A 26,838-nucleotide genomic window follows, 5' to 3' on the forward strand; every position below is an offset into this window, starting at 1 on the left:
CGAAGACAAATTGGTAGAATCATAACTCATATGAAAAGATGCTCCAGTACCAAGGATCCATGGAGGTGTACCTGATATTGTAAAATGGTGGTCTCTTAGTTCCTCTAGAGTAAGTAGCAAAACCTACAAAACATGTCGATGGAGAACCAAAAGAAGTAGCTAGCAGACAGTGATGTCGTGTAATCTCCAGCATAGTAAGGGGCTCAATCGCTCAATTGAAGAGGTCGATGAAGAAGCATCACGTGACGAAGAACAAGAAGCAATTTTCCAGAAGTGGTCAGGATCGTTCCAACTTTTTTTCTATTTCTTCTATTTATCTTTTTTCTCTTTTTTTCTTCTTTTTATCTTTTTTGCATCACGTGAGCGAGGGTCACCATCTGGAACACTCAATAGACGGTAGTGGGATCGCACTGCCTCACAAAGAACACGGGATGTGTTAATGGTGTCGCCCAACAAGGGAACACGGGATGTGGGATCGAGACAACACACATAGCAACCCGCAACTAGGCAAAGGATACCCATCTGGACTTGCTGGGAGCGGAGGTGGACACAAAGGTGGATGTTGAGCTCCATAGGAGTCCCAATAGCGCGCTCATCAATAAGAGCAGCATGAGCAAGAAGATAATGGATATTATTATATTTGAAAATAAAGAAGCCATTAGAGGTAGAAGAAACCTCGATCTCAAGGAAGAAGTGAAGAGGAGCAAAATCAGACATAAGAAACTCATTATGACAAGCCTTCACAAAGGCAATGTGCTTAGTCATTGCCCATGATGATCGACATATTGAAGAAGTGTTCGACCATGATTTGAATGGTGGCTGGAAGTGTAGGATCATGAGCACTCGCCGAAAAAACAGTCGCAATCACTACTGAGACGAAGTGCTTAAACCAAAGACGATGTGTTTACTCAAGACCATATAGAGAGTGACGAAGATGACAAACCATGCCATCCGGAAGAGAATACCCAGGTAGTGACTGCATGTAGGCATTCTTGACATCAAGCTGAGGCACATACCAATGGCGAACATAAGCCATAATGAAAAGTGTGCGAAGAGTGGTCATGTGGGCCATATGGGAGCAAATGTCTCATCGTAGTCATGACCATGTTCTCACCACTAGACGAGCTTTGTAACGCTCAAGAGAACCATCCGAATCTTAACCTTGTAGGTTCCTTCCAAGTGATGAGATGAGCATGAGGGGGAAGAGAAATGTGATCCCACACGCTGATGCTGCCAAGAGCATCAATTGCTGATGCCATTCAGATGATTAACAACGTTATGATAAGAGCGGCGCAATAACCGTAGCGGTCCATAGGCAGAAGCGGGACGAGCTCGGAAGCCATAAGTAGGTTGAGTTGGAGGCAGTGCATTGCCAACAGAAGAAGACATAGTAGTCGAGGGAGATGGCTCATCAGAAGAATCCACAACATGCAATGCCGAGTGTACTAAAGTTGAGTAACATGATGAAAAGAAGGATCATGAAAAGATGAAGTGGCAAGAGTGCCTCGACTATTGATCGGGAGGGAAGTACCATCTAAGAACATGAACATGAGAATGTAGAGGTGCAATCGAAGACAAATTGGTAGAATCATAACTCATATGAAAAGATGCTCCAGTACCAAGGATCCATGGAGGTGTACCTGATATTGTAAAATGGTGGTCTCTTAGTTCCTCTAGAGTAAGTAGCAAAACCTACAAAACATGTCGATGGAGAACCAAAAGAAGTAGCTAGCAGACAGTGATGTCGTGTAATCTCCAGCATAGTAAGGGGCTCAACCGCTCAACTGAAGAGGTCGATGAAGAAGCATCACGTGACGAAGAACAAGAAGCAGTTTTCCAGAAGTGATCGGGATCGTTCCAACTATTTTTTCTATTTCTTCTTTTTATCTTTTTCTCTATCTTTTTTTGTTTCTTCTTCTTTTTTTCTTTTTTGCATCACGTGAGCGAGTGGCAGCTAGATATGCCATACTCCCAACAAGATGACGGTAAAGTGTCAAATTAGACAAAGGGTCACCATCAGTAGCACGAAGGTGAACATTTAGCTCCATGGGAGTCCCAACAGTGCGCTTATCAGTAAGTGCAACACAAGCAAGAAGATCTTGGATTACATTTCTTGAGCAAGAGACCTCAATCCCAAGAAAGTAGCGAAGAGGCCCAAGATCAGGAATAAGAAACTGATCACTAAGACGTGCCTTCACAAAGGCAATATACTCGGGGTATTCGCTAGTGACGATCATGTCATCAGCATATAGAAGAAGAGTCCTACCAAGAGCAGAAAGGTGGACAAACACCGTAGGATCATGAGCACTCGCTGAAAACCAGTGGCAGCCACCGCAGATGCAAAACGCTCAAACTACGAGCGAGGGCTTGCTTAAGGCCATAGAGAGTGACGAAGACAACAAAGCATGTCGTCAGGAATAGAATACTTATGTGGTGGCTGCATGTAAACCTCCTCACGTAGCTCACCATTAAGAAAGACATTCTTAACATCAAGCTGAGGCACAGACAAGTGGCGAACAGAGGCCACAACAAGAAGTGTGCGAACATTGTGCCACATGAGCAAACAATCTCATCGTAATCAAGACCATGCTCCTACTGAAAGCCACAAGCCATAAAACGAGCTTTGTGGCGCTCAAGAGAACCATCAGAGCAAAGTCTTAACATTGTAGACCCACTTACAAGTGATGGGATGAACAGGAGGAAGAAGAGAAACAAGATCCAACGTGCTGGTGCGCTCAAGAGCAACAATTTCCTCTGCCATCACAAGATGCCATTTGGGATGAAAAACAACGCCAACGCTTGGAAAATCATGGTGGTCCACAAGCGGGAAGCGGACGAGGATGCAACGCATAAGTAGGTTCAGGCGGGGAAGATGGCACATTAGTAGACGCACCCACAACACGCGGACGACGAGTATAGAAGTGAGGAAAAGATGGAAGAATACAATGAGGAATCATCGGGACAAACTCAAGTGATGGAGACAATGAAGCCACCGGTGACGAAGTTGTACAATCTTGTGATAATTGAGGTGAGGAAATCATAGGAGATGATGGCATTGGATCTACAATAATTAAGAAAGTGTGGGAAGAGTGTCCATGTGGGCCATAGGAGCAAATGTCTTGTTGTAGTCATGACCATATTCCCATTATTAGACGAGCTTTGTAATGCTCAAGAGAATCATCAAAGTCTTAGCCTTGTAGACCCTCTTACAAGTGATGAGACAGGCACAAGGAGGATGGTTAGTGAGATCCCATCTGCCGATGCATGCAAGAGCATTCGATGCCATCCTATCCGGGATGAACAACAATGTCACGATAAGAAGTCGTCTCGAGAAGAGCGGTGCTAGAATAACCATAGCGGTCAATAGGTGGAAGTGGGTGAGTTCCGGAAGCCATAAGTAGATTGTGCTGGAGGTGGTGTGTTGCCAACGCGCGAAAGAATCCACAACACATAGATGACCATTCTAGTCAAGAAGAGGATGAGGGGAATCACTAGGGAAGCCTCCGGTAATGAACAAGGTGAAGTCATAGGTGACGATGGTGTGGGGTGTACAACAGTAGTACGGGAAGACACGGTCACTCGGGGAGGCCAAAGGAGAGGATGGATGTGGATAGAAAGGACAAGACTCATCAAAAGTCACATCCCGAGAAATGTGTAGTCTGTTTGGTGCATTCACGAGGGCAAGAAGAACGAAGCAAACACAACCAAACAAATGAAGCATTTAGTCAGGAGAACGACCAAAAAGACGCTCAAGAGGAATGCCACCCTGTAAAGCAGAGGCAGGATGAATGTTTGATGAGGTAGGTGGAAGTAGAAACACCTGAGGTGGAAGAGAGGCGACGATCATTAATGCACGAGCCACCTCAAGAAGGTGACGCTGCTTGCGCCCAGCAACACCATTTTGAGCGTGAGTACCAGGATAAGGGAACTGAGCAAGTGTGCTTTGCTCAACAAAGCTTCTTACAAATAGACAAGACTTCACTACAAGAAAACATAAAATATGTCCATGTATGTCAAGAGTAATCATCTGAAAAGATTATATAGTAGCGATTGCCTCCTTCCGAGAAAGAGACCGTCGATTGCAGTGAAGGGAATGTGAAGCTAGTCAAGCTCCTAGAGGCCCTGAGAGTCACAGTGTTGAGGGCTAGCACCAAGTAGACCACCCGTGTGAGGATCCTAATCAGAACAAGATTTAGAGTCAAGAATGACCCTACAACCAGAGTGAAAAAATGCTACCAAAAACAAATTCTTGCTTTCAGAAAACCAGAGTGAAAAAATCTAACCACCTGAAATGAGTTGCATGGTAAATGGAGGAACATGAGCAATAGAAGAAGCATGAAAAGATGAAGTGCTAAGAGTGCCTCGACTATCGACTATCGACTAGGAGGGAAGTACCATCAACAGTAAGAACATGAGCATGAGAATCTAGAGGTCAAGTGGGGGACAAATTGGAAGAATCATAAGTCATATGAAAAGACGCTCCAGTACCAAGGATCCATGGAGGCGTACCTGATTGTGTAAAAAGTGTTTTCTCGGTACCAGAAGAATCAGTAGCAAAACTTGCAAAACCTGTCGATGGAGAACCAAAAGAAGTAGCTAGCAGACACCGAAGTCCTGTAATCTACATTGGCCCTGTTTGGATACTCTAACTCAGTTAGAGGTTAGAGTTAGATTCTAACCGTGAACCAACCTGAACTAACTCTAACCAGAGAGGTGTTTGGATGGTAGGGTTAGATTGACAATAAATGCTCTTTCTCAATCATTTGGCTACTTTGGACCCTATTTTCTACCGGATTTGGCGCAGCGAGCCCTGGCCGAGGCAGACGGGGACTCGCCCGGCAAGGAGCCGCGCTGGCCTCTTGCGCAGCCCGCCGACCGAATCTGTCGTCCCTGCGCAAGGAGTCATGTTGGCCGAGGCTGACGGGGACAGGCCGCACAAGGAGCCGCAACTGCTTACTGGCGGGCCGCCGGGAGACGAGGGGGTTGGAACGGGAGGATAGGGTGGGGTTGCTTACCGGCGGTGGACGGGAGCGTGGATACGGCGAGGCGCCTTCACGGGCGGTGCGAGACGGAGGGAGAGGACGAGAAGCTTCGAGGAAATGGGGAGGGATCTGCTGCAGGGAGAGTGAGAGAAAAAGGTCTTTCCTTTTTTAGTGGTCCCAAGGAGAACTAACCCAAATAAGCACCTTTTGGGTGGGTTAGATTTTTTGGGTGTCTAACCCAAACTAACCCTCCCCGTTTGGATATTTTTGGGTTAGTTGAGTCCAAACTAACCCAAACTAACAAGGCCATTGTAGTCAAGGGCTCAACTGCAGAGGTCAACGAAGAAGCATCAGGCAATGAAGAACCAGAAGCAGTAAGTAGGTGTCAGAAGTCGTGCAATCTCTTACAAGGTGAAGGACATTGCTGAAGTGGTCGACGTAGAATCACCAGAAGAGGAGTGACCACCACCACTTGTGTAAGCCTAGATGATGACTAGTACCTGTTGTAGAATCGGTGGAGACGAGGTTACATGCACACGAGGACCAGTTGCGAAGGGAAGGCGCACATGATGTAGCCGGTGGAGTGATGTGCACCAACACTACTGATGAAAGCCGTGAGGCAAGTTTGTGTACAACGACCATCACCGCTTGTAGGGGTCGCGAGAGGAGTCATTGTAGAGCCACTATCGTAGCCTACGGAAGGCACCGGGGTGAGCAACGTCATAGATGGAGGAGCACCAAGCATCGATGGACAATGCATGTGCGACAGCCTAAAAAGCCACCACACAACAAGAGAAATTGTGTCCAATGAAGACATTGTACCTTTTTTTGTTCTTCTACTCTTTTACAGAATTAGCTTTGTCTTACGAAAGAAGAGAGTAGCGGAGCATGGAAGAGCAGCGTATAGGGCGCATGTGAAGGGGCATGTGGTCCCCTAGAGAGGCATGTCGACAGGACAGGTTGCTGTTTGTGAGGTCTGGCGGCGAAGTCCGACGTTGAGGTCTTGCGTGCAGCAAAAGAGGGAGCTGAGATTGTGACCTGCAACAACGGACATCGCGGAGATTGCGGATGGGCGCCGGCCTCCTTGAGAAGATGGTGAGGTGTCGACCAGCTGGAATGTCGGGGCATCTTGGAGCGGCGAAAAGGCATGACCTCTTGGAGCGGTGGGACGTTGGCCTCCGTAGAAGGCGATGAGGCACCAACCTTCTAGAGATGGAGATGAGGCACAACCTACTTGGAGATGGTGAAGAGGTAGCATGCGATTGCGAGCGCGATGGAGGTGGCCACCAGTGGCGAGCACGACGGAAGCGGAGGTATCGAGTTCGGAAGGGCATGACGGGAGCGATGGCCTGTGGGAATTCACCGGGGCGGGATTGCCTTGGACGACAATGGAGAGACTACCATGATCTTGTGGTAGCAGAGTGACGACGACATTGATTAGAAAATCGATCTAGAGGAGCACGAGTTGTGCATGCGAGAAAGAAAACCTAGGCTTTGATATCATGTTAGGAATGTACAACTTGTATTCCCAGGGATGAAAACGGAGTGGAAAGTTTCAGCTTTTCCGAAGAAAAAATGGAAACAGAGAGGAAATATGAAAGCGGAAATGGAAATTTGCAAAACGAAAATAGAAATGAAATTTTTGATGCGGAAATGGAAACAAAAACGGAATGGTGTTTTCCGGTGGAACACACGTGGAAACGAAACTTTCCGTTTCCATCAATATGGAGTTTCCGTTTCTACTATGGCCCATGGCTGCTTTGTAGCTCAACTATCAAACAACACACAATGACACAATCAGTAGAATGAGCAGAATGTATCATTTGAGTAAAACTGTTTACTACCACAAACATACTCAACTAGACCCTATACGGAATTGTCATGTAGTACTACAATACTACCCTATGTTACCAACACAACCATATTATTTTGTAGCCATGTTAACAATTCCATCAATTTGTTTTTTGTTTATTTGTATTTCTCTATGGTTCAAGAGGTTTTAAGTTACGTTCAACACATAGTTTTGTTTTCGTATCCGCTCTGTATTCGCTTCATGTTTGTTTTCGATAGTATCTGTTTCCGTATTCGTTTCTGGGGTTTCTGTATTCATTTCCGCTTCGGCAAAAAAAATATGAAAACAAATATGGTAGCACCTAGTTTCGTCCGTTTTCGTGCCGTTTTCATCCCTAGTGCTGAGCCCTAGGTGTCAGAAGTGTGGTGTACATGATGACCGGGCAGTGATCTAACGCCATGGAGGATCCCGTGGCTGAAAAGCAACTAGGATGTCTTTTCCGTTGAGCAGAATAAGCGGTTTGGCTGCACCACCATTGGCGAACGTCACTTGTTGCTCCAGGTGTAGCGCCGCCAGGCGAGGTTGATCTCGTGAAGCTCGAGGTAATCAACGAAACGATGGAATTTGCCCATCTATCTTCTGTCTAGGATAGTGTTATTCATATCCTTCACTTGGTACATCAAGTTGAAGTCACCGGTAAATGACCTAAGGGCCATGGTGTGCGAAATGGAACTCACAACTCTTGGAGGAAAGCGAAGCGGTCTGCATCAGCGAAATGACCATATGCGGTTGACAATCACCGAGTGGGTGGTTGAGACGAACAAAGGGCAAAGGTGAGGAAGGCTACCCTAGAAACTTCCCAGCTATCTGATCTCCAAGCAACCAAGATATCTCCATGTGTTCCAGCAGCTGACAGGACGAGACAGTCGAAAGTAGGTCCGAGTAGTCCAAGGATGGATTGTCAATCATAGCTAGCTTTGTCTCCTGAACAAAGAGAAGGCAAATGTGTTTGTTTGGAACAATTGCATGGAGCACATTACATCTCATCGGTGCATTAAGGCCTTACACGTGTAAGAAGACTACATCGAACTAAGGATGAGAGACGAGAGTCACACGAGTGACCAAGGCGATGATCCCACTTCTGAAAAGAGCTGGTAGACAACGCAACAGAGGCGAAGAGACTGGCTGCGGTGGCAATAGAGGGAAGGTGAAGCCAGCTAAGCTCCCAGATGCCCTATGAGTCACGTCGTCGATGACCGACACGAAGGAGAGCACCAATGTGATGGTCCAAAACAGAGCATGAGTCAAAGTCGGAAATTACTTGACAACTAGAGTCAACAATCTGACCACCAGAAATAAGCTACATGGTAAGTCGAGGAACATGAAAAGACGAAGTGCTAAGAAGTCCTGGACCATCAACTAAGAGGGAGGTATGTACAAGTGTGTTACAATATGCAACAGAAAGCCCTTTATAGAACGAGGAAAATACAAAGGGGTACACGCTAAATATATCTCCTAACACCCCACCCCCCTCATGATGGATCAGTAACACTGAGTTTGGAGAGATAGAAGTCGTGTTGTGCCCTAGTATTGGTCTTCGTAAAGAAATCCGCCAACTATAACTCAGAAGGCACATACTGAGAAGCAATAGCTTGATCCTGCACGCCAGCACGCACAAAAGAAGCATCAACCCCAATATGCTTGGTGAACTCATTCTTCACATGGTCGTGCACAATACTAAGAGCACTTGTACTGTTAGACAAACGCAAGATAGATGTATTGACAGAAACAACAAACTTCTGAAGTAGCCACCTTAACCAAGTCACCTCTGTCGTCAAAAGAGCCATAGCTTGCAACTCAGCCTCTGCACTCGAACGTGAAACTACAATCTGTTTCTTTCTTCCAGGCAATCAAAGAACCGCAAAACAAAACACAGTAAGCAGAAAGTGAACGGCGATTCCAGGGATCACTAGCCCATGTAGCATCTGAATAGGCCTAAAGCTGTAATGAACTAGAGTGCGAAAAAAAAGATACAGTGAGAGATCGTGCCACGAAGGTATTGGAGAGCATGAAGGAGGTGATTATAGCGAACCGATGTGGGCGCAGAGACAAACTGACCCAAAATATGGACATGATAGGAGATATCTGGACAAGTGGCTGCTAGATAGACAAGATTCTCAACAAGATGACGATAACCCGTCGGATCAAACAGGGCTCACGATCAGTAGCACGAAGATGAACTCTATGGGAGTCTCAACAGTGCCCTCAGCACGAGCAAGATCCTGGATATATTTTTCTTAAAAAAATTAAAAAACATCAAAGGTAAAAGAGACCTCTATCCCAATAAAGTAGCGAAGAGGACCAAGATCAGATGTAAGAAACTACTCAAAAGGTAATATACTCAAGGTCATCACTATTGATGATCATGTCATCAATATATAGAAAAGAAGAATCAGACCATGAACAGAAATGTGGATAAACAACGTAGGATCATGAGTGCTCGCTGAAAATCAGCAGCAGTCACCACAAAGGCAAAACACTCAAACTAGGCACGAGGGCATGCTTAAGGCCATAGAGAGCGCGACAAAGATGACAAACCATGCCATCGTGAACATAATACCTAGGTGGTGGTTGCATGTAAGCCTCCTCACGTAGCTCACCATTAAGAAAGGCATTCTTAACATCAAACCCGAGACACAAACCAATGGAATGGAGGCCACATCAAGAAGTGTGCAAACAATGGTCATATAATCGACATGAGCAAAAGTCTCATCGTAATCACGACCATGCTCCTGCCGGTGCACTCAAGAGTAGCAATCTCCTCTGGCATAACAAACTGCCATTCGGGATGAACAAAAGCATCTTGATAAGAAGTCGGGTCAAGAACGGCAGCGCCAACGCTTGGGAACACGATCAACAGGCGAAAGCGGACGAGGACGCAAGCCATATTACTTTCCTCACTTTTCCCAACACTCCTATCACTCTTGTTGAGCCCTTGTCCATCCGTCCTACTGCTCTTGCTTCTCCGACTATTGCAGATCCGCCGCCGCCATCTCCTATGGTTTTTTCACCTTGCTTATCATAGGTTTCTGCACCTTCATCCTCGATGACTTCCTGTCTTCATCACCTGAGTTTATCCCAGTGATTTCCTCCTCGTATTCTTCCATCTTTTCCTCACTTTTATACTCGTTCTCGCGTCGTGGATGCATCTAATGATGCACTATCTTCCTAGTCTCAACCTACATATCATCCACCGAAAAGGTTGAGGAAGATTGACGTGGGTAGAAGGGTCGCGGCTCATCTAAAGTCACATCCCTAGAAATATGCATCTGACGACCAACTTGATCCCAACAATCATATCCCTTATGCTCATCACTGTATCCTAAAAAGACACCTTGCAAAGATTGAGCGGTTAGTTTGGTGCATTCACGGGGGGCAAAAAGGACAACAAACACAACCAAACAAACGAAGCATTGAATAATCAAGAGAATGATAAAACAAATGCTCGAAAGGAACACCACCCTGCAAAGCAGTGGATGGCTGAAGATTGATGAGATAGGTGGAAGTGGAGACAGCCTCAGCCCAAAGTGGGGCGGAAGAGAGGTAGCGACCATCAATGCACGAGCCGTCTCAAGAAGGTGATGATGCTTGCTCTTGGCCATGCCTTCTAGGGCCAGTTCTTTTGGGGGGGGGGGGGGCTTATGGCTGGCTTTGTAAATAAGCTTCCCCCACCCCAACTTATTCTAGAAGCCCAATCTAAAATTTTATTTTGGAAACCTACTAATTAAGGATTAACTAGTAGGCTTGGCACCACAGGGTGGTCGGGTCATCGGGGTGAGCAGCGGTGGGCAAAGTTGGGCTTAGCCATGATGCTGCTGAAGGGAAGGCAGTCCGTCGCCGCTCGTGCCTGCCAACCAATGCTATCGATCACTGCTCACCGGCCTTCGTGCTTCATCTCCAATCTAGGCTGCACATCTTTGCCCTCGCCATCTTCTTCACCCAGTTTTTGCCTCTTCATTTCATTGGTTTCTTGATTATCGAATTTTGATTTCTTGATTTATGTATTTTTGAGACATGTTCTTGATTATCTCACTCCGATTTTCCTAGGTTATTTCCTGTGTTGCTTGCAAAGATTGAATTGGCATGGTCGTGGCACTCATACAATGCCTTGGTGCACCCCATTCTCGTTGCTTGCAAAGGCAGATCCCACAACCTCACACGTGCTATTAGTAATTTATGTGCTACAAATTTTCTCTTTTGGTTAGATGCATGCACACATGCTTTTATGCAGTGCTTTAAGTAACCTGGACATTTAGTGCTTTATGTGTGTAGATACAAGAAGATTTATGATCTTGTTAAGTAACATGTTGAGAGGTCTGAAGGAGGAGGGGCGGGGTTGGAAGCTATGAATGTAATATAAATACTTGCACTGCACTATATGATTTTTCATGTGCAAAATAGAATCACCCACAGTGTAGCTTTTGATTTATTCAGGTTGAGATGGGCAGTTGCAAATTCACTGGTTCACTGACCTAAATCTTTCTACTCAGGTTCATTTGTGTATCACCTTTGTTTTGAAAAAAATGCAAGCTTTATCATGTTTGTCATTAATAGATCAATGAAGCAACAAAATATTAGTTGGACCAATTCCTGATAGCCGTCTTCTTTAACCTGCTTCAGAATCAGGAAAGATTGGTTCCTAATATGTGATGCTTTCGTTTTAATGGGCTGGATAATCAGGAAGGTCCATGATATTTAAGCAGGCAAGATTCCCATTGTATTCCCTGGAAAGTCACTATCCTTGTGACAAATAGTATGACTTACGTTTTTTCCTGAACATCTATCTCTAGATAAAGCTTCTTCCCCGAACTGGCTTCGACAAGGCAGAAATCAAGGGCTATACGGTAGTCATCCATGTCAGCGTGTACCAGACAATCAAAGTATGCCAATACTAGAACACGTGTGTTTTAATATAATTTTTCCTCTTATTGCTTGCTGGGGATCATGTAGGCATCCTATTTTGTTCAGTAAGTAGAGATACATTTGCGCTGGGCATAAACACCAATATCTTGCAACATGAACAACTTGTTACAGTTGAAGCAACATTACAATTAACACTCAGAACTAGGCTATAATCAAACTTGTTCAGACCTTGCACATGCTTTAAGCTCTGCTGCAGTATTGTGTTTTGCTGCTTGTCCACTGTCATTCTCGGATATGAATTCAACTGTAGATGATTGAGCCAAATGAAGTATACAAAGTTTGGCCTCTAACCTGTCCTTTCTATGTATCGCTCCTTTCATTTCCCACAAAATCATTATTCTTCTGATAACTGAGAAATATATTCTTTGCTTGTTACTCCCTTCGATCCATAATAAGTGTCGCAGCTTTGAACTAACCTTAGTTAAAAACTGTGACACTTACTTATTTTGGATCGGAGGGAGTATTACTCTTGATTTCTTCAGAGAAAGAATACAAACTTTATACATTGTTCTTCTGATAACTGAGAAATATATTGTGGCTCATGTTGTGGCAAGGCTACTACGATCCATACTTTGTCAAGTATAAAGTATTATTGAGAGTATGAAGTTTGTTTATTTATAGTGTATTGCTCTCCTCTCTTCCTCTCCATTGTCATTGACGCAATTACAATTGCAGATTTAAGTCTCTTTGATCCTCTGCTGTAATCTGGCAATAATATCAGCACATAAATTGATTCGCTTCTTCCAGCGTGCATGGCATTCAACTCTCGGTGCAGGTTGTTCATTAGTGATCTGGTTTGCTAAAAGGCATATTATTTTATCCAGTCCTGGAATTGCTTATGTGCTGGCAAAACATGATAAGCAGGCATTGAACCTCGGCCATCCATCAACGAATTTATTCCATCTGTCAAAGATGATGATAACATCTATGGCTACTGTTGAAGACATCAATATCATCAAAATAGTATTAGATAGCTTACGAACTGTATTTTTTCCAGCTTACTATATGCAATGCTCTCTTTTAGGTTAAGTATCTGCATATATGAATCTAGTTCCTAAGGCATGCCTCAAGGGCAAGAGCTGCAGTCTTATCCTCGACCCTGAATGACCGATCGGGGTTGTTGATTGTGATCACACTGTTCGTTCCGGCATCGTTTTATGTATGCATAGTGGGGTACGGCGTGGGATTTAGCCAACGCCGGTCGCCTGAGCAATGCATGGTAGTCGCTCAAGAATGGTACAATGTCGAAGACTAACTCCTCGACTCTCTACGTGAAGCGTAGTTCGGGGACTACACCTTTAAAGGTTGTCCTGCTCGGCTGGATGCGAGATTTGTCGAACTGCACCTTTTGTAAAGTATCCTCGTATAAGGTTGAGGCTGCTGCCTCTGTCCATCAGGACCTTTGATAAGCGATATCCATCAATAATAGGGTCTAGGACCCAGTAATTCCTGAGCTTGTGGGTGGCTGGTTTATCCGATGAGGCGGAGTGGATGGCACATGATTCGTCGAGCATGGCGTCTAGCCGCGATTTAAACTTTCCGCTGCTGGACCGACCTCTCTTTCAGGAGGGCTGCTTGTCGTCCAAGTTGGTGCTGCTGTGCTTGGATCATCGATTGCGGCGCATGCACTGTTTTCTTCTACGATCTTGGATAATTCGGTGTTGGCGTTCTCGCGCCATTCATTGACTGTCCAGGCATCCACCATGTTGTACTTAGCGACTATGTTGGAGAGTTCGGTGAATGTCTTCAGCTGACACCGAAGGAATTCTATCATTATCCCTTTGTCGTGGGTGTTGTCACGGAAGGCTGCTAATGCCTCTTGTTCCGTGCAGTCTGGGATTTGGTTCTTCGGGAACTAAAATCGTGTCCAGAATTCCTGGGTCGTCTCCCTCGTCTTTTGTACGACAAGGGCTAGATCCTAGATGTTAGTTGTTCCCGATTTATTTGTGTGGTATTCGACATGGGAGGTGGGTGGGATTGAAGATTTCATTCCCGATCTAATCTGGCATCGGCGCCTCCGATGAGTTTTTCCGTTGTCAATCTAATGTTGTCCCTGGCAATTTCGACGAAACCTGGCTTGTCAGGCCATCGTATTGTATCGTCGGATTCGATCTCCAGGCTTGGTCTGACAAGTAGATCCTCGGTGCTTGGGCGGAGATAGCCTGCCGCTCTTTGCTAGATCTAATTTCATGGTGGAGGAGGCCACGACAGGGTTTGAACCATCGAGCTCTATGTCTCGACTGATGGTTCGAGTTTTGATCTTCTCCGGTGGCTCAGTTAAGCCGGGATGCCACGCAGAGGCTACGTCGGCATCGATCTGATCGTCAGCTCTTGAAGCCATTGAGTTGCTTCGATTTTCCAGAGGGACTTGTATGAGCCACCAATGTCAGAGCTAAATCCGCCGGATCTCGGGTAGGAGGTCCCGATCTGGTAGTCTTGGCTAGATGGTAAGGGACATGAGGTTTACCTTGGTTCAGTTCCTCTCGAAGAGGTAAGACCCTACGTCCTGCTTTGTATTGACTGTGGATGGGGGTACAAAGTATAAGTGATCTACCGCGAGATCGTATGTGAATGAATCTCCCCTCTACGGCCCTGGCACCTCGGCTTATTTACATACCGGGGTACCTAGGGCAAACGTGCCGAGGACTATCTTACGCCTTGGAGTATACGCCAAGTCTTCATGTCATTCCTTCTTGAAGCTTCTGGACTAGATGAACGTGGCCCACTAGTGATAGGCTCTGGGTGGGGGGGGGGGGGGGGCTACACGGCCCAACCCAAAGGATGGGCAACCGACATGCTGAGTACCCCCTAATCTAGGACTCCGTCAACAGGTGGCTCAATAGTATCTCCTGTGGCTCTTGTCATAGAAGCATTGGCTTCCACTAGTGATGTGCAGATTGGCACATTGCCCGCGCTTAGATTGGTAGTGTGCCTAGGTGGACAATAGAGCAAGAGGAGCTGCTAAAGGTGTATTCACGTAAGTGTGTGCTGGTTCAGAACGGTACTGTGCTGAGGTGGACAATAGAGCAAGAGGAGCATCTAAAGGTGTATTCACGAAAGCGAGGTGAGGGTATTGCACATCAGGTGGAGCAACTAGATCAGCCACCGGCGGAACAAGGTAGTACTGATGTGACTTCCATCTCCTCGGGGATCAGGCTGAAGGGCCAGTGGCCTTGAGGAGAACTACTCGAGCAACAGCAGGGATACTATAGAAATGGTATGGGTTTGATGACAATGATATCGGAAACTATTAACTTGAGATGCAAGGAAAGGAAACATAGCCTAATAAGGACTCCAGGACCAATACTAATACTTTCTAACACCCCCCCCCTCCTCCGCGTCTTGAGAGTGTCATCGCAACATGAAGAGTCTTCAAAACTTGTCGAGTCAAGCCAAGGGGGTAAGGAAGAGATAGGCACATTAGAGAAAGACACTACATCAATAGAAGATACAAGATAATTATCAAGAGAAGATGGGTTGTCCAAGGTAGATCGCACATCAAGAGAATAAAACATTGCACAGAAAATCATAGCCCACGACAATTGACGGCGAAAGAAGCTCGACGGCTAAGACAATCGGCGTAGATCGGCAATGCAAAAGGAGTCCATGAAAATCCTATAGAAAACAAGGGCATGCAGGCCACAAAAGTTGTATCGAAAGGACCAGGACCAGAGAAAGGCTGACGGACAAAGGTATTGTGGACTCGCATGGCATGAGAAACACAAAATATCAATTTGGCGGCCGCTGTGAAAAATATAAAAAACTAGAAAACATAAACTAGGCGACGGCTAAAAGACGAGGGGTGTTGGCAGCGGAAGAAACATGAAGCCTTTTTCATGGATTGATATTACAAAAGATACTAGGTAGTAGCAGCCGATCAGGAACTACACACGTGGCCAAAAGAAGCCAAAGCAGTGCAGCTGTAGTAGAAGAGCAGCACACTAGCATTAGCAGCAAGAGAGCAAGCGTGCCGGTAGTAAGAAGCAAAGGGTAGCGACACAGCAGCCTGATGTGCAACAGAGCAACCGGCCAGGAACAGCGCACAAGAACAGAGCAGCACATGCAACCGGAGCAAGATGGCGGGCGGCAGAGCCTGGTGCAGAGAGTCAAAGCCTCGGAGGTCGCATGTTGGTGGTGTCCCAGCTGCCACATAGAGCCAGTAGCGTGGGCAACACACTTAATAGAGGAGCACCAGTAGGGCGCACACACATCGACAAAGGAGCAGCAACGGCTGCAACTGAGCGTGCAGGGGAGCAACGCGGGAGGCACGATCTGGATGGAGCTTCTATGGGAGAACACAACCATGGGAGATTGGGAGGCAGGGGCAGTGGTGGACGACACGGCCTAGAAGACGGCCGGAGGCTGCCAACGTAGGTCGGGTGGGAGAGGCGTGATCCAGCGGGAGAGACCTGCGGCAGGATAGTTGACTTCCAACGAGGGAGACCTACGGGTGGGCATGATCCAGCAGGCGGCTGCTTGCGAAGGTCGGACCTGCAGATGGAGCCAGACGAATCATTTCAGGAGGCATCAACGACGGGAGCGACACGAATTAGATCGGGAGGGGAGTTGCAGCGCCTGAAGAAACCCCTAAACCTGGGCTCATGATATCATGTTATGATGCAACTTATCTCTATTGCAAGGCCCAACTTACCTCTATTACACAAGACTTGAGATACAAGGAAAGGAAATATAGCCTAATAAGGACTCCAGGACCAATACTAATACTTCCTAACAGAAACTATGTTCCCTATGAAGCATTATCTCCAACCAACAAAGTGTTTGTTGCCTCTCTTTAGTGTGTGTCAATTCCGACTGACTGGAAAAAGGCAAAGGAGGACTCAAAGTGGCGGGTGGCCATGGTGGAAGAGCCGGAGGCTCTGTGTAAGAATAAGACATGGGTATTAATACCCCTTCCAACAGGAAAGAAACCAGTCAGCTGCAAGTGGGTATACACAGTGTACACTGTGAAGCAAAATGCAGAAGGAAAGGTTGAGAGGTACAAAGAAAGGCTTGTGGCGAGGGGTTACAGCCAAACATACGACATTTACTACGATGAGACCTTTGCTCCAGTAGCAAAGGTGAACACCGTGAGGATTCTGCTCTCCTGCGCAGCAAATTTCGAGTGGCTTTTACACCAACTTGATGTGAAGAATGTCTTCTTGCATGCGGACTTGTAGGAGGTATACATGGAGATTCCACCTAGGTTCTAGACTTCTGAGAGAGACTATTGTCAAGGTATGCAGTCTAAAGAAAGCTCTTTACGGACTGAAGTTGTCTCCAAGAGCTTGGTTTGACAAGTTTAGACGGATGGTCTGTGACATGGAGTATGGATGATGAAATGGTGACCATACATTGTTTTATAGACACTCTAAGGCCTCATTCGGTTTGGAGGATTTTTATAGGAAAAACATGGGAACAAGGATTCCAGAGGAAAATTTCCTATATATGCATTCGGTTTGTAGGAAATCCGTAAAGGAATTTCGTAGGAATACTATTCATTTCCTATGCTTTTGGAGGAAACTACACATCCACTCAAAGCTCATTTTGCGCGTAGGAACGAGGCAAGTCAATTCCTTAGGGTGGCAAGTGCCATCCTATCAAATTCCTATACTACTTCAAATTCCTACGTTTAGATTTCCTCCAAACCGAATGAGCCCTAAAGGGACAATGACCATCGTCGCAGTTTATGTTGTTGACATCATTATCGCCGGCGAAGATGACGTAGAGATAGCAAGGTTAAAGGGGTGCCTAAGTAAGGCATTTGAAGTTAAAGATCTTGGTCGACTCAAGTACTTCCTTGATATAGAAGTGGCAAGGTCTGAAAAAGGAATAGCTCTTTCTCAAAGTATACCCTGGACCTCATCTATGATGTTGGCATGTTGGGTTGTCGAGTTGCTTCAACCCCAATTGATCAGAACCATAAAGTGTCTGCCCAGGCTCTTGTAGTTATGGATTATTGCCTTACGTAGAATGATCTTATATGATTTATACATAAATTTATTGCCATACTTAAGTGGCATCATGTCTATTATACATAGTATGAATTATCATCACTGCTCTTGGTTCTTGTCAGTTGTCACATGCTTGAAAGCACTAATGATTTCCCATTAAAAAGTAGTAATATTTTCTCCTTGATGCTTATATACATGTCGCCTTAAATGATCCTAAGGATGAAATAATGATAGTTTTTGTGTGATTTCTGATTTTTAGTGTTGTCATGGTGATGGTTCAACTAAAGAAAAAGAGAAGCTGGAAGGCAACATTTGCAGGGTTTTGGATTTGTTTAGTATGTAGCATTGAACAGCAGGGGTCAGCTTTGAGCCCTTATAGACCTGCAATGTTGTATGGCACTGAGTGTTGGCCGACTAAAAGGCGACATGTTCAACAGTTAGGTGTGGCGGAGATGCGCATCTTGAGATGGATGTGTGGCCACACAAGGAAGGGCAGAGTCCGGAATGATGATATACGAGATAGAGTTGGGGTAACACCGATTGAAGAGAAGCCTGTCCAACATCGTCTGAGATGATTTGGGCATATTTAGTGTAGGCCTCCAGAAGCTCCAGTGCATAGCGGACGACTAAAACGTGTTGATAATGTCAAAAGAGGCCGGGGTAGACCGAACTTGACATGGGAGGAGTCCGTAAAGAGAGATCTGAAGGACCGGAGTATCACCAAAGAACTAGCCATGGACATGGGTGCGTGGAAGCTTGCTATCCATGTGACAGAACCATGAGTTGGTCCCGAGATCTTATGAGTTTCACCTCTGGCATACCCCAACTTGTTTGGGACTAAATGCTTTGTTGTTGTTGTTGTTGTAGTGATTGATAATGTATGTCTAACAGCATTACAAGCACGATCCCCAGCTAACTTATATTTTCTTATATATTTTCACCTTTGGATAACATAGTTGATGCTTACCGCCTGGTCTTACTTTTCATGTTAGCATATTGTATTAATTAATGACATTAACTCTTGAGATGACCTGTGAAAAGAACTTCATCTTTTAATATCCTTTGCAGGTGTTGTTAACCACTCGTTTTCTTCAGCATGAACATCATCTTGGTCGGCCTATTAACCAAGTAAGTTGCACATCTTGAATAGCATAGCTCAGTTGGAATCTACACTTTTTTAACTTAATTACTGTATCCTGTTTCTGTGAGATATTTGTTTCTGTATAATATATTCTATTTTAATGATCGGCTCACATGAATGTAGATATTTGGCCAGCTTTGAGTTTCAAACTTCAGTAGTCGCAATGGAAAAAGAAAATTATCCCTTGCCCCTCTTCTTAGCAAGTTCATATTTTTATTTTAAATTGCCACTTATGCTACATTTTTGCTGTTTTGTATTTGGCAGAATCTAGGTAGCCTTTTGATGGATTTCCTGTATTGTTTGTGTGTAAGTGAGTATGTATGAACACTTTATTGTTTAAAACACAAGGGAAAAGATTAGTGCCTGATGTGGAAAGAGCGTGTAAAGTATGCTAGAATGACTATTGGACCCTTGTGTATGGTTTCTCTTTTGGGATAGCTAAATTAGCAATATATTGGTGCATCTGACCTCTAACTGCTTTCAAACATTCTGGATGACAGGAATGTGTTTGATCCACGCCATATGCGTATTTCCATCCAAAGTAGATGAATTTATTTGAACCGAGAAAGAGGGCACAGGTAATAAAAGTCGTTGTCAGTAATACATTGTTTCTTTCTGTCACCTTCTGCCTATGGTAATTTTCCATATAGTTGATTTTGCAGGATTGATCCAATTCACATCGATGATCCTCTTTGCCCTGCTAACAATGTGGGCAGGAATTGTTTCCGGGTCCACCAATGCATCAAGGTTGGTTCAAATTATCTTTTCTGGACTGGTTGAATCCATCCTTTGCTGTCTAGAGCTTTTGGAGTTGTGGCATCCTGTGATTATGCTCTTTTATGTGGTATAATTCGTTTGACCGGGGAATCTCGGTATTAAAATTTAGTCTTTGCACGGTACTAGTACTAATGTGTTCTTTGTTTGGCCTTTGAAGATACAAATATTTGTCCAGCGAATCACGGATCAATAAGTCTTACGGTATTTTCTGATGCTTTTCATGGCAGGCTTTTGCTGATGCTTTTGCTGTTCTAGAAAACGAGCTACTGCAGTTCAGTGCAGAATGTAACATGCCTGCATCATCATTTAGCCTACTGAGGGAAATAATTCCAAGTATTGATTCTAATGAGTTGTAGCAATGGAAAGAGCCTGTGATTCCACAAGCTACAGGAACTGTTGGGTTGGAATGGCCTCTGCTGTGTCTAGACACCGAGTTACTTACTGCAGCTGGTGGAAAAGGTCAGTAGAGATAAATTTCCAAGCTGGTCTTAATTCTAGGTTATTTTCTTTTTTCTGCTGCACATCTTAATAGTAGTCCTGTGAGTTTTTAGCGCTAGTAGGTGTGAAAACATTGATCGAAAAATGTTCATATTCAGGTTTTCTATTTAGTGCAGGCTTGTTCGAAGGTACAATGCCAGCTGCCCTTCTCTCGCCTCTGGCTGCTTAGAACCCGAAACCGTTGATTGAGGTATTAGGCCGAATTGGATGCAAGAGCAAGATGGTGCTGCATTCTGCACACAGAAGGTACAGCACCTATCACTTCTGTAATACGAGCATATCTAATCACTTTGTAAGTATGTAAATCTCATCTACTTGATACCATAAACGATAGATCCTTAACCTCGTGCCGGTGGTATGTGCTGCCAAGGATGCGGAAATGGAATCGCCTAATGATGTGTGCTGCCAGACCTATAAGGTCACTGAGGAGCAGTACAGCAGGTCCGCACAGAACTCCAGATCCGGAGGAGCACTCGGGATAAGCTCTAGCAGAGGCTCTACATGTTTCCTGTATCATCTGTTCTCTGAACCTTAGGAAATGCCTAAGGAAAATCAGAACATCCTGGAACAAGTTCTTTGTGCTTTTGGCAGTCAACATCAGCTTGTGGAACAGGAAATGGAGAAATTCTACGAAGGAGGCTACCTGTGTTCGGAAACAGAGTAGGAAGCAACTCCTACTTGGAGCTGGTACAAGGCTTGATACTGGAAGTGGTGTCCGGTGTAGCAAAGCGATTTTCAGATCGTCGTTTCTCCGGAACAGCAAGATTGTTCCTTGAACACACCAAGAGGGTAACTGCCATGATTACTGCCGTGATCTCGAGTACCAGATTCTTCGTTGCAGTTACTCGCCAATGGGATTGCCGAGCTACTCTTCAGTTACAGTCAGAGCAATCTTTATGGCATCAGGGACATGGTCAGGTGACGGCGTTGGCTCGTCTTATAAAGGCAGACTTCGTTTCCTGCAGCTGATGAGATTCAAGTTGCTGCTTTTGTAGCGAAGCACACTTCGGTTCCTGCTTTTGTAGCGAAGCAGATTTAAGTTACCGCTTTTGTAGTTTACTCCAACACAAATTTGAAACTAGCATGTTCTTGCGCTTTCTTTCTTGTGCAAGTATCGATTTTTGCTTTCTCTGTCACAAGCTATTCTCAGAACTAAGAATTCTTTAAAAAAAATACACATGTAGTAGATGTTAATGTGATATGTACACTTTGCATTTCTTCCTTCTAAAGTAACTAGTAAATGTGTACATGCAATGCACGTTAATACTAGGCAGTATATTAATTGCGCGGATATTAGGTAGGATATTATTTACGTGTTAATTATATGATTAGCACAATATATGGTATGGTATTAATTACATGCTAAACGTGTTGAGCTATCGATATTAGAGCAGTCTAGGTCGTTGGATTGACTTGGATTGACGGTCAAGATTAGTTGGATCTGCCACTTTGGGTCTTTTTATATTGGTATAGATATAGATATAGATACACATTTGGTGTGACAAGAGGACATTCGTGGTGGGCTAGCAAGGCCACTTTTTGTGCACAAATTTATTTCCTGTCATTCACTAGCAATAAAAATGCATTATGTTGCACTATTTTTCTTTCTTATTGCAAATGTGGACGTTACCAGTTAGAAGTCCATTTCAAACTAACAACCCTTAAACTCACTTTGGTTTAAAATCTTTGAGATACTAAGCTCCCTCTATTTGAGCATGTTCTACAAGGCATTGCTTAGTTTTTAGTTTTTTATTACTTTATTTCTCTTTTGGTTTTAATATTATTTTTGATTATTTATTTTGAATTTTTTTCACATTTGTATTCATGATTTTTTAAAAAATCATGACATTTTTTTAAAACCAATGAACATATATTAAATTTTATGAATAATTTTTAAAGTGAATATTTTGAAAGTTCATGAACTTTTTAAGGTCTGTTAACATTTTTTAAATTTGCAAACCATTTTTTAAATTCATGAATATTATTTGAAATACTTCAAAAAATCACAATTTATGATTTATTTAATTTGCATCATTTTTAAATCCTTGCACATCTTTCGATTTAATGTACTTTCTCAAATAAAAGTGATGGAAGTATTCTTTTTGAGCTAGCAGTAGAGCGAGCTGAAGAAAAAGGCTAAAGGATAAAACCAAGGCAACATAGATAAAAACAGAGAGAAACATCCAAGCAAGCGAGCGAAACAAAGGATAAAACCAAGGCAACACAGATAAACCAGAAGAAACAACCAAGTGAGCGAGCGAAACACGGATAAAACCAAAGCAACACAAATAAAACCGAATCGAAACATTCGATCGTAATAACTTGCTAGAGAAAAACTAGTTACTTTCACGAATGAAAAACAATGTGGCGGCCGGTAGCAGTGTAGTACTATTCAAACCTACGAAAACTAAATATGCTATCCTTACGGCTCACGCCAACACAAATTGCCATAACAAATGCTCGATCATTTTTTGTTAGGAAATTATTTGCTTGCAAACTAAATATGCTATCCTTACGGCTCACGCCAACACAAATTGCCATAACAAATGCTCGATCTGACGTCAGATTTTTAGCATTAATAAACAATCCTGTTGAAAAAACGAGAATGTCCACATAAAAAACAACATTTTTCTTTTCAAAATCCAGACATTTTTTCAAGGTAACAGCCAGCGTGCCTGCTGTGCCGCCGTGCCGCCCCGAATAGCAGTTGGGGCGTGCCTGGGCTCGAGAGTGCAGCATGCGGGCCGGCACGGGACGGCCCGTTTACTAACCGTGTGCCGTGCTGGCCCGTTTGACGAGCTTTGCCCAATCAGTCGGAATCCTACTCATTTCTCAAAAAAAAAGTTGGAATCCTACTCACTTGCCACCTCCACCTTCTCCTCCCCGGCGCCGCCGGCCTCCACCAGCCAATCGCGGGTCCGGCTCGTCGGGCCCCCAAATCCGGCCGGATCCACCAGCCAAACGCGGGTCCGGCTCGTCGAGCAAGCCGGCCAGCCTCGCCGACACCGGGACACCAGGCCTAGCCCTCATCTGTCGGCGCTCGCGCAGGGTCCTCATTGTTGAGTAACGTGATTGTATTAGGAAACATAGGTTAGACTAGGAAATATTCTGGCTTGCCTTGTACTCCAAGTAGATCATTGTACTCCTATATATATGCCCACGAGGCTCAAGCAATACAACAACTATTCCACCAATCCCTCTCTCCCTCTAACATGGTATCTATCGCAAGTCGATCCTAAACCCTAGCCGCCGCCGCTTCCGCACTTGCGCGCCGCCCCTGGGGCGGTCGGCCTCCATGACCGCCGCCGGGGGCCGCGCCGCCCGTACCTAGGGTTCGTCCGCCGGCCGTGTTGGCCGGCTGCCCTAGAGAGTCTTTTTTTCCCGATCCTTTGATCTGGGTTTTTCTCTCTCGCCGGTCGCTTTGATCGGCGTCTACTTTTTGGTTTTCCGGTCTTTGTGATCCGGTTTGCGTCGCCCACCACCGCCATCGACCCCGTGCGCCTCTACTCCGACTTCGGCATCGACTACACCGGCGTCTTCACCGACCTGGCGGCCTCGCGCGTCGTCCACGCGTCTACCCGCCGGTCGCCCCGACCCGGCGGCCTCGCATCATGCGGCGGCCCTTCACCGCCGCCGTTCGCGCGACGGCCCGCCCGTCGATCTACGCCGGCCGTCACCGCCTGCTCCGACCGGGACTCCTGCATCTTCCCGACCCGGCGGCCTCGCGCCATGCGGCGGCCAATCATAGCCGCCCTGCCGCCCGCCGCCGCCGGCTTCATCTCGGACTCCGCCGCCACCACGCCTTCACCGAGCGGTGTCCCCGACCTCGCGCGCGATCGGCTTGATCACCCGTTCGCCGCCGCTATCAGCCTCATCTACGCCGCGCGACCGACCTGGCCCGTCGGTTAGGCGCGCCTTCGCAGGTCCCGTGAAGATCGTCTCCGAGTTCAGCGCGCCCCTCCGTCGATCGAGCAACGGGCTGCCGCTGCGTCGCCCCGTCGGGCCGCAGCGCCGCCGCCCCGTGGTTCTCCTCCCGGCTGCACCGACCCGCGTCACCGCTGCGTCGCCCCTTCGGGCCGTAGTGCCGCGGCCCGCGGTCTACCGCCGCCCCGAGGTCGTCCACTCCAGGCCGTCCCCGTGGCTGCACCGACCCTCGCGCCGCCACTGCGTCGCCCCGTCGGGCCGTAGCGAGCGTGGCACGCGGTCCACGCCGCCGTCTCGAGGCCGTCCACGCGGTTGCACCACCCCGTGCTCCGCCGCTGTGCCGCCCCTTCGGGCTATAGCACCGCGGCCCGCGGTCCCTGCGACCGTCCCGAGGTCTTCCGTCGTCACCCCGACCTGCCCGCCGCCGCCGCGTCGCCCCTTCGGGCCGTAGCGTCGCGGCCCGCGGTCCACCGCCGTCACCGCGCGTCGACCTCCCGTGGTATGCGCCGCGCCGTCTCCCTTGGCGCGGGAACGCCACCGTCCACGCCGGTCTTCGTCATGCTGTCAGGGTTCTTCGCCTACGTCGAGCACCGCCGCCGCACTCCTAACCTAGCCGCCGCCGCCGCCTTCAGGCCGCCGCTGCCGCTCTTCTTTGGCCGCCGCCGCCGCTACCTTTGTAGCTGCCGCCGCCGCCCGTCCACCCCCTTCGTCTTCGTCCAGCACCAGTTCGTCGCCAGCGTCACCATCATCTACCCCGACCGCTTCATCTACTCCGACAACCGCGGGCGACATTGGCCCCGCGCCGATTGGCGCCGCAACCGTCGTCGAGTCCTTTTCTGCTGACCTCTCCGACTTCTCCGATATGGTGTACAGCTCGTGCAGGTCCCTCGTCTACGCATGCCCGGTGCTGGCAACACCGCCGCGTGCCTTCGTCCACGACGTGTCCCCGGGCCTGGCAAGCCTGGCGCGGCGCTTCGTCAACTTCGTCTTCGTCCGTCTACGCATGCCCGGTGCTGGCAACACCGGTGCGTGCCTTCGTCCACGATGTGTCCCCGGGCTTGGCAAACCCGCCGCGACGCGTCGTCAACATCATCTACTTCCTGGCGCACCACTACTTCGACACCACTGCGCCCATGCTAACTCGGCGCCCCCTTGCGCCCGCGGCTCCACGGCGACTTCCTCGACACCGGCTACCCCGACTCGACATCGACCACGGCATTCTTCGCACGGCTACCTCGACCACGGCTCCACCACCCACGCTCTCGGCTACATCGACAAACGGCACAAAGGGCTACCGCCCGCTTGAGCAACCTCGTTGGTTTCCACTCCAGCCACGACTCAGCGATGCATCGACCGTTACGACTGTGGGGGGTGTCCGTCGGCTTGCCTTCGGATTCTTCTCCAGTCTCACCGTCTGCATCGCTACCGTTGTGACTGCGGGGGGATGTCGAGTAACGTGATTGTATTAGGAAACATAGGTTAGACTAGGAAATATTCTGGCTTGCCTTGTACTCCAAGTAGATCATTGTACTCCTATATATATGCCCACGAGGCTCAAGCAATACAACAACTATTCCACCAATCCCTCTCTCCCTCTAACACTCATATCCAGCCTCGAGTGACGTCAGTGAGCTGCCCTTCGCCTCCTCTGCCTCCACGCCTTTCTCTTCGCCTGCTGAATCGTGCTCACACGCGTCCATGTCCACCCTTCTGATCTGAGGCACAGGCCTTCACCATGGAGAACACCTGCATAAGCTTCACCGCCGTCGCGCGCTCGGTGCGGATGCTCAAGATCGACGGCTTCAGCCTGACCGAGAGCATGGACCACGACGACTGCGTCAGATCCAGGTGGAGCTTCGACGAGTATGAGTGGGTGGTCCGCGTCTACCCCACGATGAGCTTTGCCGGCGGCGGCGCGTACGTGGTGCTGGAGGTGGCCTTCCTCAGCAACAGCAAGCCCCGCAGGGGCAGCGTGAGGGTGGCCATAGGATGCCGGCTGGTCGACCCGAGAGGGGATACTCAAACCGTCCAATGAAATCAGCATCTCAAAGGTGTTCAGTCACCCCCAGGAATGCTCGACCAAGGCGGCGGTCGTCGGGCGGCGCGCGCTGGCGGCGTCGGCGTTTCTCCGAGGTGATTCCTTCACAATGGAATGCAGCATTGAGGTTCTTAAGGAGCTGCCTGATATGGTGACGGACCCTGTCGAAGAAGTGCCGGTGCCATCCTCAAACTTGGGCTGGCACCTGGCTCTACTCCTGTAGAGCGAGGCCAGGGCAGACGTCACGTTCCTCGTGTCCGGCGAGTCCTTTACCGCACATAAGAGCATACTGGCCGCGAGGTCTCCGGTTTTCATGGCTCAGTTCTTTGGAGACATGAAGGAGAAATGCTCACAGAGTGTGGTGATCGAGGACATGAAGGCTGCGGTGTTCAAGGCCCTGCTTCACTACATCTACACTGATACTGTGGCTGAATTCCACGAGAAGGGTGAGGAGGTGACAATGTTAGCCCAGCACTTGCTTGCAGCTGCTGACAGATACGGGCTGGACAGGCTCAAGCTGATCTGTGAAGGCAAGCTCTCTGATGGCATCAATGTCGACACTGCAGCGACGTCTCTGGCTCTTGCCGAGCAGCACAACTGTCCACGGCTCAAGGCGAAGTGCGTCCAGTTCATCATTAGAAATCGTGAGGTTCTTGATGCTGTGTTGGCAACGGAGGGGTACAAGTACCTGGTGGCAAGCCTCCCTTCGGTGTTGGCTGACCTTCTCAAGTCGAGTCTGTGCGTCGGATAAA

At 47.1% G+C, this 26,838-nt stretch overlaps 1 long non-coding RNA gene and 1 pseudogene across 2 annotated transcripts in view; both read left to right on the forward strand.

The window, feature by feature from the left end:
* LOC119330524 overlaps positions 1–21,338 on the forward strand; it is a 32,499-nt gene extending 11,161 nt beyond the window's left edge. The window contains exons 1-7 of one of the 2 annotated variants that reach the window (XR_005160146.1): positions 11,623–11,714; positions 18,777–18,836; positions 19,350–19,427; positions 19,500–19,596; positions 19,854–20,085; positions 20,241–20,370; positions 20,459–21,338. This is a non-coding gene — a long non-coding RNA (uncharacterized LOC119330524). Of the gene's footprint in view, positions 1–11,622; positions 11,715–18,776; positions 18,837–19,349; positions 19,428–19,499; positions 19,597–19,853; positions 20,086–20,235; positions 20,371–20,458 lie in introns of those variants that run through there. The other variant, XR_005160145.1, reaches the window with a different exon arrangement.
* A 4,434-nt stretch (positions 21,339–25,772) lies between these two features.
* On the forward strand, positions 25,773–26,837 carry LOC119328088 (annotated as a pseudogene).
* Position 26,838: the final 1 nt, after the last annotated feature.

Source organism: Triticum dicoccoides, chromosome 7A (assembly GCF_002162155.2).
Source record: "Triticum dicoccoides isolate Atlit2015 ecotype Zavitan chromosome 7A, WEW_v2.0, whole genome shotgun sequence".
Classification (NCBI taxonomy): domain Eukaryota; kingdom Viridiplantae; phylum Streptophyta; class Magnoliopsida; order Poales; family Poaceae; genus Triticum; species Triticum dicoccoides.